At 40.9% G+C, this 15,547-nt stretch overlaps 1 protein-coding gene across 3 annotated transcripts in view; it reads left to right on the top strand.

Annotated features, from left to right (window-relative positions):
- Positions 1-218: 218 nt before the first annotated feature.
- SCAP (SREBF chaperone) overlaps positions 219-15,547 on the top strand; it is a 92,751-nt gene continuing 77,422 nt past the window's right edge. For all 3 annotated transcript variants that reach the window (XM_061196675.1, XM_061196676.1, XM_061196674.1), the window contains exon 1: positions 219-297. The gene's annotated coding sequence lies outside the window, so the exon portion shown is untranslated. The remainder of the gene's footprint in view (positions 298-15,547) is intronic.

The raw sequence follows: 15,547 nt of genomic DNA, 5'->3' as shown, positions 1-15,547 counted from the left end.
GGCGAGCGGAAGCCGCAGTTGGGGGCTCGACCACGCATGCGCACGCCACTGGGCGCACATGCGAAGGACAGTGGGGGCGGGAGCGGGAGGGGAAAGGTAGGAGGTGAGAGGTGAAGGGGCGGAGAGCTGCGCGGGCGCCTGGCGGCCGGGAGAGAGAGGGCGGGCGCCACGCCCGGACCGCGCGGGCCGGGAGCGCGCACGCCGCGCCCCGCCCCCGTCCCCGTCCCCGCCGCCGTCCCCGCCGCCGCTGCCGCCGCCGCCGTCGCCGTCGCCGCCCGAGAGCTGTTGCCGCCACAGGTACCGCTGCGAGCGTCCCCACAGCGTCCGCCCGCGGGCCCGGCTCGGGCCTCCCGCTGCGCGGCCCGGGGAGTTCCGGGATGGGGGCCGCCGGGGGCACTGGCGCGCCGGCGTGGGCGCTGTCCAGCAGCCGTGCGGGCCGGGCTGAGAGACTGCAGGCAGAGAGGGGGCCGGGTTGCCGCGTCCCCAATCCCACCCTGGCCGCGCCCCCGTCCGGGCCAACCGCGCGCCCGCAGCCCTCCCCCTGGCCCCGGGGACCACTGGTCTGAGAGGGGGTCGCGCTGTTGCGCCCTCTGGCCCCGCCGTACCCTGGGAAGCTGCCGGTTCTAGAACCTGCTTTTGGGCTGTCTGGGTTTTCCGGAGTGCGGAGGAGAGCACGCTGTCCGCACCTGCCTCTTTTGCAAGATCTGATTGAGAGGCAACACGTAGCTTCTTTGCTGGGTTTTGCTTGGTTTCTAGTTTTCTGTTTCGCTCAGACCTAAACATTGCTCACTGATGTTGCCTCTTATTCTAGGTGGTTTATTACCTCCGTTCATCATGCAGGATCCTAACGTCAGAATAGCATTAGCTGCAGGGAGCCAGGGATCCAGACTGTTTGAGCCGTAGGTAGTTGTACAGGTGGAAATGCTCGTGGCCTAGGGGAGCAGTGACTCCCCTCCTGGCAGGAGTTTGCCCTGTTTCGTGTCACTCACTGCCCCACCTTCTGTGGTGACAGAGCTGGGTGACTAAACTCCTTCTGGGGATTTTGTAATAATTTTTGTGAGAACGACATAGTAAAGGTTTCTTTAGTGATACTAGCTTTGAGTGTGTTTCTGACCAAACGTTTGTGAAGTTTGGTTATGCAGTGTCCTTATTGCTGTGCTGCCATCTCAGGGTATTGTGCTGAAGACTGAAGCTTTTATAAGGGAGTCAGGGTCAAGGGTGTCTGAGAGTATTTTAGGTGTTCCTCTAATTGACGACCTATATCTTTTTAATGTATGTTGATAGAATTTAGGTTTTAGGTGTTTTACATATTTGCAGCATTCCCCCGGGGCACACGATGTAAAAACCACAAAATATGTATAAATATATCTCCACACTCATTCTTTTGGTGATTTATTGAAATTGAAAGAATTATTTCTCATTTATTATGAACGCGTCTGGTGTTTGAGAGCTCTCTTTTCTTTTGCTGTTGTGGCAAAAACAGCACCTCTCCAGAGGTCTCCATGTGCTTTATAATCACTGGTTTAGGTCCCCCTCCCCCATCATCTAGATTAGTTTACTGTCGGGAGGTGGGTATAAAAAGTCTACTACTCCTAGTTTATGCATAGAAAATGGAGGCATAAAGATTGTGAATTGCTTGAGGTCATATATGAACAAGTAAACTGTCCAGTTGGGAAATGAACCATACCTGTGGGGTTCAGTACACATGCATTTATTAACATTTGGTGGTAGACTTTAGGGGATGCTTACTGTCTTAGTGTATACATGAATGTGTCCCAAGGACCCTGGAATGACACTTAGGTTTATGTGTTATTTGCTTACCCTCACCATCGGTGGCCATTTGGTGGCCACCAGTGTTAGTTTTACTGGCTCCGATAGGTACTTCATGTACAGTTTGTGTCATCGCTCCCATTAAACAGATAAGACTCCCCCTCATAGAGAAGCTGGGTTGCCAGTGTCACCCAGCTTGGCATTGGGGATCAGGCCTTCAAACCAGGTCTGCCAAACTGCACCACCTAGCTACTTCCACTGTAACTTGCTTCCTTCCTGAGTTGGCCACTGAAGCAAAGGCCAGGTGACTTCTTTTGCTGCCTGAAGTAATAATTCTGGGTAAAATATTTATCCAGCACTTGGGCTGTCTAGATTCTGTGCTAGGTGCTCTCATAACAGCTTATCTCACTTAATCTTCATAGTAACCAGGGGCGATGACACTGTTATCACCTCCTTAACTGATTAGTTTTAGAGGTGTTATCTGACTGGCCCTGGGTCACCTAGTGAGTTAGAAGCTGAGGCCAGGTGGAAACCCAGGTTTGTCTGAAAACAGAGTCCATGCTTTTATGCTGTTCTTGGACCTGCTGGCTTCACAGTCTTCTCCACTGCCTACCAAGTGAAAGGTAGCAGAGGAGGGTGTTAGGGGTGAAGGAAGGAACCCAGTGTCACAGACTTGAGTCAGAGATGGAGGAACTCCACAGGAAGGAGACATTCATTTGGTCACTGTGTTTGACAGCTTCCCCTTGAGTGGTCAGGGGCACTGCCTGAGAATGTTTGCAGGGTTGCTGGGCCATGCAGCTTTGCAGTAGAGTCCAAAGAGGGGTGTGGGTGTGTAAGCATCAAGGGTGCACGTGGGTCTCAGGAAAAAAAATTAAAACGAATCTTTGTGTTTATTTCAGCCTTATTTAATTTTTATTTTGTATTTTATAATGTATACTCCATATTATCACAGTAGTACATATATATAATTTATGTATAAGTATACGTATATTGGGGATATGTACTTGAATTTTTGTTGTTGGGGATTCATAATCAAAAATATTAAGAAACCACTGGTTTATTTGATGTTTAACATTTTCTGAATTCATAAAATATGTGAAGTGTTATTTGTCCCATTTGTTCCTAAGTTGGAAGTCTAGTGAAGTTCAGTGTAATTCCACATAATCAGAGAAAGGGTATTTCATATTAATAACCAATTATAAATTACTTTAGAAATTGCAGTCCGAGTGTGAAAGAGGATCTGGTATTTCAATAGTCTTTATGTCTCAAATATAGTACCGCTCTTAAGTTTGACACTATAGTGACTGATAAAGCCCTTCAGAGTTAAAATTTGGGGGAATTCCCTGGCGTTCCAGTGGTTAGGACTCTGCACTTTCACTGCTGAGGGCCTGGGTTCAATCCCTGGTCAGGAAACTAAGGTCCCACAAGCCACGCAGTGCGTCCAAAAAATAAATAAATAAAGAAGAAGAAGTTGTTAAAATTTTGTTGTTGAACCTTTTCTATTTTAAACATGTTAAGTCAGTCTGAAGCCAGAGAGACTAAACTATTCAGTTTATGCAAATATGGCAGTGGTAATAGTCGTATTTGCACTATTTCCCAACCTTAGAGTATTTTCAAATCATCTAAATATTGAAATTCCAAATACGTTGATTCCTTATCACTTTTTACAAACTAGATTCTTCAGTTCATTCCACTGCAGTGGTTAGTACATTATTTCAAAATGAGCGGTTCCAGAATTATACCTAATTAAAAAATATCTTTGTCATCTTCCAGCTTATCATTTCACAATTGAATAGATTAGTGTTTGTTCAGGAGTTTAGGTTAAAATAACAGAATGGGTTTTGAGCAAGAAATATATTTTCCTAATTACATAAGCTGTTTTTATCCAGATGAGTTATCATTACTTCGTAACTAGGTTCTCAAACATTAGTGTGAATTAAAATTACCTGGAGGGATTGTTTTAACCCCACCTCCAGAATCCGTAGGTGAGAGGTAGGCCCTGGAATTTTAATTTCAAACAAGTTACCAGGTGCTGCTACTGTTGGCCTAGGGAACCACACTTTGAGAGCCATGGCTCTAAAACCAGAGCACGATGTCAGTGCTTTCATGTTTCACTCTGAATCTCATCAGCATCAGTCTTTTTTTAAAAAAATATTTATTTATTTATTTGGCTGCTTCGGGTCTTAGTTGCAGCACGCGGGATCTTCATTGTGGCATACGGGATCTTTTTAGTTGCGGCATGCGGAATCTTTTTTTTTTTTAGTTGTGGCATGCGGGATCTTTAGTTGCAGCATGTGAGATCTAGTTCCCTGACCAGGGATCGAACTCGGGCCCCCGGCATTGGGAGTGCGGAATCTTAGCCACTGGAGCACCACGGAAGTCCCCAGCATCAGTTAGTCTTATAGTATAGTTTTGCCAAGTACGGTTGGTCCCCGAATTAATGATGATTCAACTTACAGTTTTTCCACAATATGACGGTGCCAAAGCAATCATGCATTCGGTAGAAACCATACTTCAAATTTTGAATTTTGATCTTTTCTGGGGTAGTGATACGTGGTACATACTCTTTCTCGTGATGCTGGACAGCAGCATCGAGCCGCAGCTCCCAGTCAGACATGCAATCATGAGGGTAAACAACTGATACACTTACAGCCATTCTGTACTCAGACAATCATTTTGTTTTTCATTTTTAGTACGGTATTCAATAAGTTACGTGAGATATTCAACACTTTATTATAAAATGGGCTTTGTGTTAGATGCTTTTGCCCAACTGTAGACTAACGTAAGTAATCTGAGCACATCTAAGGTAGGCTAGGCTAAGCTATGATGTTCAGCAGTCTAGGTGTATTAAATACATTTTCGACTTACAATATTTTCAACTTAGGATGGGTTTATTAGTATGTAACTCCATTGTAAATTGAGGAAGATCTGTACATAACTGGCTCTTGTTTTTAGTCAATTTCCTTTTTATTTTTAGATGATGTCATAATTAAGATTGTATTCTCAGTTATAGTGCTATTTCTGTTTTCCCTGCAGTTTCTAAGGTTCTTGAGGAATTAGAGTTTTTTTTTTTTAATTCGAGTCACCCAGGTTGAATAAAAATTAATAGGCGCACACTCAAGCGCACACATACACACACATGCACACGCACAGATTTCAATTGTCTGTAATCCCAGTGGTAACCACTAGCAGGCTTCTTCTCAGGCTTCTTTCTTGCTCATTCTCTTGTTCTCTCTTTGTATAATGGGATCATACTGTTTTGTATCCATTTTCTGTTATTGTGTGAACATTTTTTCATGTATAAACCTATTCTAGAACATTTTTGGATTTTTAAAAACATGAGCTCTCATTTATTTATTTATTTTTAAAATATTTATTTATTTATTTGGCTGCGCCTGGTCTTAGTTGCGGCATGCGGGATCTTTAGTTGCGGTACACAGGATCTAGTTCCCTGACCAAGGATTGAACCTGGGCCCCCTGCATTGGGAGCGCAGAGTCTTAACCGCTGGACCACCAGGGAAGTCCTCTCTCATTTATTTTTATGTTTTCCAATGACTTTCTCTTTGAAAGAGCAGCCTTGTCCAACCCAGCTTGCTGTGTTTGGCTGTGGGCTTCGTTTGCACCTTTCAGAAGACTGCATTGTCACTCAGGAAGTCTTCAATCATGGTCTCTCTCCTCTTCAACAATCTTCAATAGCTCCCCACTCTGATGATCTGCCCCAAGCTGGCCTACCCACTCCTTCCCTCTACCAGGCTGTATTTATGCCACCTCATCTCCATGGGGTGATTAGTTACCTTCTTTCAGGTATGAGCCATGGTTTGGTTTGACATTTATTCTTGGTTGTCACCCTAGCGACAGTGACTGTTAGAAACATCAAACCCTGCCTTCCTTCAGCAGGCAATAGAGAACATTGCATCTCATATTCTTGTCAGGGAGGATAATCTTGAATTCTTCACCTCCCAAAAGCTATCCTGAGCTCAACTGTGGTAAAGGACATCCATGGGATTGTGCTGGAACATGCTTCCGTGTACCTGTTCTAGCAGTGTTTTGTCTTTGGATGAAACTGGATCATTAGGAAGCAGCATATTTCTGGCCTCCTTCCAGTTGTTTTGTTTTTGTTTTTGTTTTAACTAAACTCACTTTGCGTGGCCCCATCAGCTTGCGTTGAGATCTATATTAGAAGTCCCCAAGAAAATCTGGAGGCCAATTAGAAATTTCCTTCAGGTCCATTGCCTGGAATGGTCGTGCCTCTTCTGAACCATTGGGCCATTGGTTTGATTAAACCATACTGTGAACTGTGTCAGAATGGTTCCCTCTTTGCCTTGACCCCTAGGGAGCTCAGAGTCTCTTTTATATTCAGAGTCCTCTGGCTTGTGCTTTCTGTATTAACCTTACTTCTGGCTTATAACATTTTTTTTTTTTTTACAGCTAGATATTTTGCTCTTTCTCTCAAATGTTCCCATAAAATATATAACACATTTCATCTCTATTCTAAACATTACTGTGATTATATTCTTGTAGCCAAATCTATGTTCTCATCTATTTCCTTTCATTTTTTTTGTATACTTGAATCCCTCTGAGCCCTGCTTTCCCCTGCCCCCTCCTATGTACTAATTCTTTTTTGTTGTTGTTCCATTTTTTTTTATTGTGGTAAATACACAACTTAGCATATTAACCATTTTTAAGTGTACAGTTCAGTGGTATTAAGTACATTCATAATTTTTTTTGCAACATCAACACCATTCTCTCCATATCTCTTTTCATCTTGCAAAACTGAAACTCTGTACCCATTAAACAATAACTCCTCATTTCTCCTCTCCCAAGTCCCTGGCAGTCACCATCCTACTTTCTATGATTTTGACTACTCTAAGTATATCATATAAGTGGACTTATACAGTATTAGTCGTTTTATGGCTGGCTTATTTCATTTAGCATAATATCCTCATGGTTCAAGCATGTCGTAGCATGTATCAGAATTTCTTTCCTTTTTAAGGTTGAATAATATTCCGTGTATATACCACATTTTGTTTATCCATTCATCCGTTGACATTTGAATTGTTTCCACCTTCTGGCTGTTGTGAATGATGCTGCTATAAACGTGGGTATACACATATTTGTTCAAGTCCTTGTTTTCAGTTCTCTTGGGCCAGTATGGAAGTGGAATTGCTGGATGGTAATTCTATGATTAATTTTTTAGGAACCACCATACTGTTTTCCACAGAGGCTGTACCATTTTATATTCTTACCAGCAATGTACAAGGGTTCCAGTTTCTCCACATCCTTGCTAACACTTGTTGTTTTCTGTTTTTTTTTAAGCTTTATTATTATTATTTTAAATTTATTTTATTTTATTTTTGGCTCCATTGGGTGTTCATTCCTGTATGTGGGATTTCTCTAGTTGTGGTGAGCAGGAGCTATTCTTCATTGCGGTGCGTGTGCTTCTCATTGTGGTGGCTTCTCGTTGCACAGCATGGGCTCTAGGGCACGTGGGCTTCAGTAGTTGTGGCATGTGGCCTCAGTAGTTGTGGCTTGCGGGCTCTAGAACACAGGCTCAGTAGTTGTGGTGCACGGGCTTAGTTACTCCGCGGCATGTGGGATCTTCCTGGACCAGGGATCGAACCCGTGTCCCCTGCATTGGCAGGCAGATCCTTAACCACTGTGCCACCAGGGAAGTCTTGTTTTCTGGGGTTTTTGATAATAGTCATTGTAATGGGTATGAGGTAGTATCTCTCCTTGTAGTTTTTTGGTTTTTTTGCTAAGAAGTTTTTTAAAGATCACTTAAAATCAACACAGAAAGTGGTTACATAGTACAGCTCTCAACTATTTGCTGAGAATAAATTTTAAGAATAACTTTCTTCTCTTTTTTTGTTTTTTTATATATAAACATTTTATTTTAATAATACTGTTTATCACTTCAGTTTACATCATTCCATTATGAAAATGTTTAACTGAAGAGAGGCTATTTCTTCAAAACTCTAAATAAGCAGAGCTTTATCAGTTAAATTTACAGCAATACAGCATTTAGAAATACATAATTCTTCATTTTACAATAATACTTCCTCTTTAAAAATTTGTCATGGTTTGTCACAGATTTAAAGTACCAGGCACCTAATGCTATGAAAGGATAATACAGTATATGTAGTGTAAGTGAACCACATCTTTTCTCAAATATAGAGTCTTTCTAAAGTCCTGCAAAATTTGTGTGAACGTATTTGTTGAATAAATTAAACATTTTTTGTGTTGTTAATTTGTAATATTGTACAAAACTCAAAAATAACACCTGTACCTATTATAGGAAGCTTATTTTAGCATGTTACCTGTAAGAAACACTGATCTATATACTTAAAATGATTTCTTGAAAACATTTTCATAATATAGTCCAGCATTTAACAAATCATATGTGAAAATAAAGTCTCCAGAACATTAAAATTTTATCCCTTGATTAGCATTCAAATTAAGAATAACTTTCTTAATGTTATACAAATGAGTAGTTATGACTTGAGATAGTGTCCATTGACAGCATCATACATTGATTCAGAAAGATATCTTCAATAACTAAGGCAGGAGTGAAAGTGTACTCTAGAAAAATAAGAGCCTAGAAAGGAGCAGCATTTCTAAATCTCATTTTACATGTGTATTTTAAAATTTATAGGGACTTCCCTGGTGGTCCAGTGGTTAAGAATCCGCCTTCCAGTGATGTGGGTTCGATCCCTGGTCAGGGAACTAAGATCCCACATGCCGCAGGGCAACTAAGGCCACACGCTGCAACTAAGATCTGAGGCAGCCAAAAATAAATAAATAAATAAGTATTTTTTTAAAAAATAATAAAATTTATAGCATAAGCAATTTAACAATTAAATATCATAATTACAGAGTTGACCATTTTATTAATATTCCTGAAGTTCATATACTCAATTTGGCCTTAAAACCTTTTAAAATTCTTTTCGTAATTTAAATGGTAAATACTGCCTTATATTTGTGCTTGTACAGTTTATAAAATGGATGAAAGAAACTACAGAAGAGATTTCTAATAAATTTACTTAAGATAGCAGCAGTGTGTATTTAAGGATCTGCTTTAATTCACCTAAAGAAAGAAGTTATGAGTTTATATTCTGAACCACACGACCTAGTATTGATTGTACACTGTTTCAAATTACTGGCCCCCTGCTCACTTTAGATTGCTAAATCCTCCCTCCTTGAATGTTTATAAATGGGCAGGAGTCCAGTTAGATATAGTTCAGTGGTTTTTTTATACCAGCAGCTCTAGCACTAGCACTGTCCTGGGTGCAGAGCAAGCTCTATTCTATTAATATTTCTGAGGTATTTTCAGTGGTTGCTACTGAGTCATTGTAATTTCGATTTGCATTTCCCTAGTGATTAGTGATGTTGAGCATCTTTTCATGTCTTTATTAGCCATCTGTATATCTTTGGGGAAATGTCTCTTCAAGTCTTTTGCCCATTTTTTAATCAGATTGTTTGTTTTTTTGTTGTTGAGTTTTAGGACTTTTCTGTATATTCTATATATTAATCCCTTATCAGATGTATGATTTGTTAATATTTTCTCCCATTCTGTGGGTTGCCTTTTTACTCTTTTGATAGTTTTTTTTTTCTTTTGCCATGCTGCATGGCTTATGGGATCTTAGTTCCCCAACCAGGGATGGAACCCGGGCCCTCGGAACTGAGAGTGCAGAGCCTAACCACTGGACCACCAGGGAATTCCCTGTTGATAGTATCTTTTTTAAAAAAAATTTATTTGTATGCTTACTTTTTAAAAAATATTTATTTATTTATTTATTTTGGCTGCTCTGGGTCTTAGCTGCAACATGTGGGAAGTTCATTGCCACATGTGGACTTCTTAGTTGCGGCATGCGGACTCCTAGTGGCAGCATACATTCGGGATCTAGTTCCCCGACCAGAGATCAAACCCGGGCCCCCTGCATTGGGAGCACAGAGTCTTACCCACTGGACCACCAGGGAAGTATCGATAGTATCTTTTGATGCACACAGTTTAAAAATTTTATTATTTAAAAATTTTTATGAAGTCCAGTCTGTTTATTTTTTCTTTTGTTGCCATTGCCTTTGGTCATATACCAAGGAATTGCCAAATCCAGTGTTGTAAAGCTTTTGCCTTATGTTCTCTTCTAAGAGTTTTTATACTTTTAAGTCTTAAGTTTAGGTCTTTGATCCTTGTGTATTCATTGTTGCTAAATTTTGTAAAGGGATAAATTAAGAAAAGGCCTTGCACGTTACAAAGGACTTCTCTATTAATGTTTATTATCATAAAATTGAAATATACACAGAAGCAGAGAGCAGTATTCCATTGTGTATGTATCACTTAGTTATGTCTGTCATTTACTCATTAACTTGAGGGCACTCGTTTCATCTATATCATCCACTCTTCTCATTATTGTATTTTTTAATTATTTGGTGATTTTTTTATTGAGGCAAAATATACATAACATAAAATTTAACATCTTAACCCGCGCATTGGAAGCGTGGAGTCTTAACCACTGGACTGCCAGGGAAGTCTCCATTTTAACCATTTTTAAGTGTAGCATTCAGTGTCATCAAATATATTCACAGTGTTGTGCAGCCATCACCACTTTCCATTTCCAGAACATTTTCATTATTCCAAACAGAAACTCTGTACCCATTAAACAACTCCCCATTCTCCCCTCCCTGCCGGGCCTTGGCAATCACCATTCTACTTTCTGCCTCTATAAATTTGCCCATTCTAGGTCCTACATATAAGTGGAATCATACTATATTTGTTATTTTGTGTCTGGCTTATTTCACTTTACATGTTTTCGGTATTCATCCATGTTGTAGAATTTCATTCTTTTTTCAGGCCAAATAATATTCTGTTGTACGTACATCCACATTTTGTTTATCTCTTCATCTGTCAATGAATATTTGAGCAATTTCCGCCTTTTGCCTGTTGTGAATAATGCTGTTTATAAATATCTGTAAAGATATCTGTACAGATATCTGTTTGAGTCCCTACTTTGAGTTCTTTGGATATATACCCGGGAGAGGAATTGCTGGATCATATGGTAATTTTATGTTTAACTTTTTGAAGAACTGCCAAGCTGTCTTCCATAGGGGCTGTACCATTTTTCATTCCTACCAGCAGTGCACAAAAGTTCCAATTTCTTCACATCCTTACCAACACTTTTTTTTTTTTTTTTTTTGGCCGCACCATGCAGCCGCCCCCAGCATTGGAAGTGCGGAGTCTTAGCCACTGGACTGCCAGGGAAGTCCCTTTTTTTCTTTTCCAACACTTGTTATTTTTTTGTTTGTTTTTGTTTTTTTAATAAGAGCCATCCCAGTGGGTGTGAAGTGGTATCTCATTATGGTTTTGATTTGTATTTCCATAATGATTAGTGATGTCGAGCATCTTTTTATGTGCTTTTTGGCCATTTGTATATCTTCTTTAGAGAAATGCCTGTTCAAGTCCTTTGCCCATTTTTTTTTTTAACATCTTTATTGGAGTATAATTGCTTTACATTGTTGTGTTAGTTTCTGCTTTATAACAAAGTGAATCAGCTATACATATACATATATCCCCATATCCCTTCCCTCTTGCGTCTCCCTCCCATCCTCCCTATCCCCCCCATCTAGGTGGTCACAAAGCACCGAGCTGATATCCCTGTGCTATGCGGCTGCTTCCCACTAGCTGTTTTACATTTGGTAGTGTATATCTGTCCATGCCACTCTCTCACTTCTTCCCAGCTTACCCTTCCCTCGCCCCGTGTCCTCAAGTCCCCTTTGCCCATTTTTGAATCAGGTTGTTTTGTTTGTTTGTTTGCCGAGTTGTAGGAGTTCCTCCTATATTCTGGATATTAATTCCTTCTTAGATATATGATTTGCAAATATTTTCTCCCATTATGTGGGTTGTCTTTTCACTCTGTTGATAGTTTCCTTTGATGTACAAAAATGATTAGTTTTTTTGAACTCTAATTTGTCTATTTTTTCTTTTGTTGCCTGTGCTTTTAGTGTCATGCCTAAGAAATCCTTTAAAAATCGAGTATCATGAAGCTTTTAACCCTATGTTTTCTTTTCTTTTTAATTTTTTTTTTTAATAAATTTATTTTATTTATTTTTGGCTGCTTTGGTTCTTCGTTGCTGTGCGCAGCTTTCTCTAGTTGTGACGAGCGGGGGCTACTCTTCATTGAGGTGCGCGTGCTTCTCACTGTGGTGGCTTCTCTTGTTGCGGAGCACAGGCTCTAGACACGTGGGGTTCAGTAGTTGTTGCATGCAGGCTCAGTAGTTGTGGCTCGTGGGCTCTAGAGCGCAGGCTCAGTAGTTAATGACGCATGGGCTTATTTGCTCCATGGCATGTGGTATCTTCCCGGACCAGGGCTCAAACCCGTGTCCCCTGCATTGGCAGGTGGATTCTTAAACACTGCGCCACCAGGGAAGCCCTATGTTTTCTTTTAAGAGTTTTATAGTTTTAGCTCTTTGTTTAGGTCTTTGATCCATTTTGAGTTAATTTTTGTATATGATGTAAGGTAAGGGTCCAGTTTAACTTTTTTTGCATGTGACTATCCAGTTTTCCCAGCACTGTTTTTTGAAAAACTGTTACAAGGAGAAGGGCCCCAGGTGACCCTCATCTCTTGGCTCTCTTTGGCACTCTCCCTCTCACAGACAGGTCTTTTGCATATTTTGTGTTTGGGATGGAACCATCTTCCATGTGGCATTTATATTAAAAGCTCTTGAGATAGTAATAAAATAGAGACTTGTCACAACTTCACTTTTGGGTAAACTATCAAGAACCATGCTGCTTTCCAGCAGACCACACTTCTGTCAGGAAACCAGGCAAGAGATCACCATTCTGTGCGGCCTGGATGTGCCCATGTGTGGCTGAGAGCAGGAGGCTGGTCCTGGCCATGCTCCTGCCAGCTGGGACCAAGGCTGAGGGCACCCTATCTCTGAGCCAAAGGTCCTATCTTGTGGAATGACAAGGCTGCCCCATTGAGCTCCTGGGTTGTTTCTAGCTTTAAAACAGATTCTTTGCCCATGTTCTTAGCAGTGGTCAGTTCAGTCCCTTTGTTAGTCATTGCTAACCAGGTCAAGAGGGAATGAAAATGTAGGTAGCTGGCGTTGTGGGCGAAAATCTTTAATATGTTTGTTGATGCTGAATTGTGAAGAGGGTTGGCATCTTGTACATGGTTATTTGTGACGACCATCACAAACAATGTAATTTAGTCTTCCTTCAATATGGGTATTGTTGTGCCATCACAATTATTCTAAATGTGACAGTAGTCATCCTCTTGAATATATGTGTTTTCAGGCTTCAAATTCTCTGAAATCAGCTTTCATTCATTAACTGAAACTCCTTTCTTTTTTCAGTACTGTTAATTTAGTCTGCTGAAAATTCTTCCGGCTTATTTGGGTAATTTTGATGCTTAGAGAAGCAGAATTTCCTGTCCTGATCATTGGTCCACTTTGCAAAGCAACTTTCCCCCAAAGATGAATTGTTTGCACCAGTGGACTAGTTTAGCACAGTGAACAGACCTACAGTGACTTTCTTTTTGGCACCAAATGAGGTTCTGGCTGCTCTAGGGAAACAAAGGTGATTCAGCTGTGACCTCCCAAGAGGGACCACACTCAATCAAGGGAGGCTGAGAAAGTCAGAATGGACACAGGGCAGTGTGGAAATACAGAAGCTCAGAGTAGAAGGCTGCTGCTCCTACAGGGAGGCTTTCACTATTTTTTAATTTTAGCTTTTCAGTGCAGTACTGCATTCACATAGCACAAAATTTAAAGGGTACGACAGGGTATACACAGGAACGTTTCCCTTCCACCTTGCCCCTGGCCACCAGATCCTTTCCCCAGAGGCAGCCAGTGTTACAAGTTCTCGAGTGTCAGTTCAGGGCTGTTCTGTGCATAATACAGACGAATACACAGAGAGCTCATTTCTTTCTTTCTTTTTTAAAATTTATTTATTTTTGGCTGCGTTGGGTCTTCGTTGCTGTGCATGGGCTTTCTCTAGTTGAGGCAGGTGGGGACTACTCTTCGTTGCAGTGCATGGGCTCTAGGCGCGCAAGCTTCAGTAGTTGTGGCTCGCGGGCTTAGTTGCTCTGCAGTATGTGGGATTTTCCCAGACCAGGGATCGAACCCGTGTCCCCTGCATTGGCAGGCGGATTCTTAACCACTGCGCCACCAGGGAAGTCCTGAGAGCTCTTTTCTTTTACATGAAAGTAGCACACTATATCCCTTGCTTTTTCCTCTGTTTGTGATAGTTCATTATCAATACATAAGAGCTTTTTCATTGTCTTTTACAACTGGATAATATTCCATTGTCAGGATGTACCTTAATTTATTTAGCCTGAGCTTTATTGATGGACATGTAAGGTGTTTTAAACTTTGCTAACACAGACACCACTGACTAATGTTCTATATGCATCAGTCCATGCATGGCCAAGTGCACCTATCCATTCACTTACCTGAGGCAGGAAGGCTGGGTTGGTGAGCATGTACTTTTGTGATTTTGATCGCTCTTACCAGATAAACCTCCATAGAGGTTTTGTCTACGTATGCTCCCAGCCGTGTGTGGCAGTGCCTGTTTATCCATACCCTCACCAACACTGTGGTACCTCACAGTTTGGTTTTTGCCTATTTGATAGGCGAAAAAATGGTTTCTCTCTGTAGATTTTTTTCCCCCCTAAACTTCTTAGTTCAGCCTGTAGAAAAGTTAAGAGTAATAGAATGAACACTCAGGGGTAGTCTTAGTTTAAGGTTGAAGGACCATTTCTGTTTTCTGTGAAAAAGCTGTTTATATCCTTGGCCTATTTTTCTACTGGGCTTTAGTTTTTTTAAAATTAATTTTGTAAAAATTATTTATATATGAGGAACTTTGCACTTTGTCAGTGGTATGAATTGCAGTTATATTTTTATAGATGGTTATTTATTTTTTTACTTAGGATGGTTTTGTCATGGAAAAAAATTAGTTTTTAATTGGGTTGTATTTATTGACTTTTTAAGGCTTCTGGGTTCTCTGTCATACCTAGAAAGATTTTCCCTAGTAGAAGAGTATGAAAAATTATCCTGTGGTTTCTTTTTTTTTTAAAATAAATTTATCTATTTATTTTTGGCTGTGTTGGGTCTTTGTTGCTGAACGCGGGCTTTCTCTAGTTGCGAGAGCAGGGGCTACTCTTTGTTGCGGTGCGCAGGCTTCTCACTGTGGTGGCTTCTCTTGTTGCAGAGCACGGGCTCTAGGCGCGCGGGCTTCAGTAGTTGTGACTCGTGCTCTCAGTAGTTGTGGCTCACGGGCTCTAGAGAGCAGCCTCAGTAGCTGTGGCACACAGGCTTAGTTGCTGTGCGGCATGTGAGATCTTCCCAGACCAAGGCTTGAACCTGTGTCCCCTGCATTGACAGGCGGATTCTTAACCACTGTGCCACCAGGGAACTCCCTATCCTGTGGTTTCGTAAAGTACTTTTTCTATTTCATTTTTTACCTTTTAGTCTTTTATCCATTTGGAATTTATTTTGGTGTGAAGTGTGGGTCCAACTTAACTTTTTCCCAATTGGCCACCCATTTGTTGCAGTACCTTTTATTGAACAATTCATCTTTTTCCTACTTGTTTAAATATCCCCTTTCATTTACTACATGTGATATACTTTGCCACATATCATGTACGTTTGGGTCTATTTCTGGACTTTCTGTTGTATACATTAATCCATGTTTTAGTGTGTTGTTATCACATTGTTCTAATTACCCAAGTTGTATAGCGTGTTTTGATATTTGGTAAAGTTAATTCTCGTTCATTATCTT

The sequence above is a fragment of the Eubalaena glacialis genome, chromosome 7, assembly GCF_028564815.1.
Source record: "Eubalaena glacialis isolate mEubGla1 chromosome 7, mEubGla1.1.hap2.+ XY, whole genome shotgun sequence".
In the NCBI taxonomy this organism is placed as follows: domain Eukaryota; kingdom Metazoa; phylum Chordata; class Mammalia; order Artiodactyla; family Balaenidae; genus Eubalaena; species Eubalaena glacialis.
This window is presented reverse-complemented; position numbering and strand designations above follow the sequence as displayed.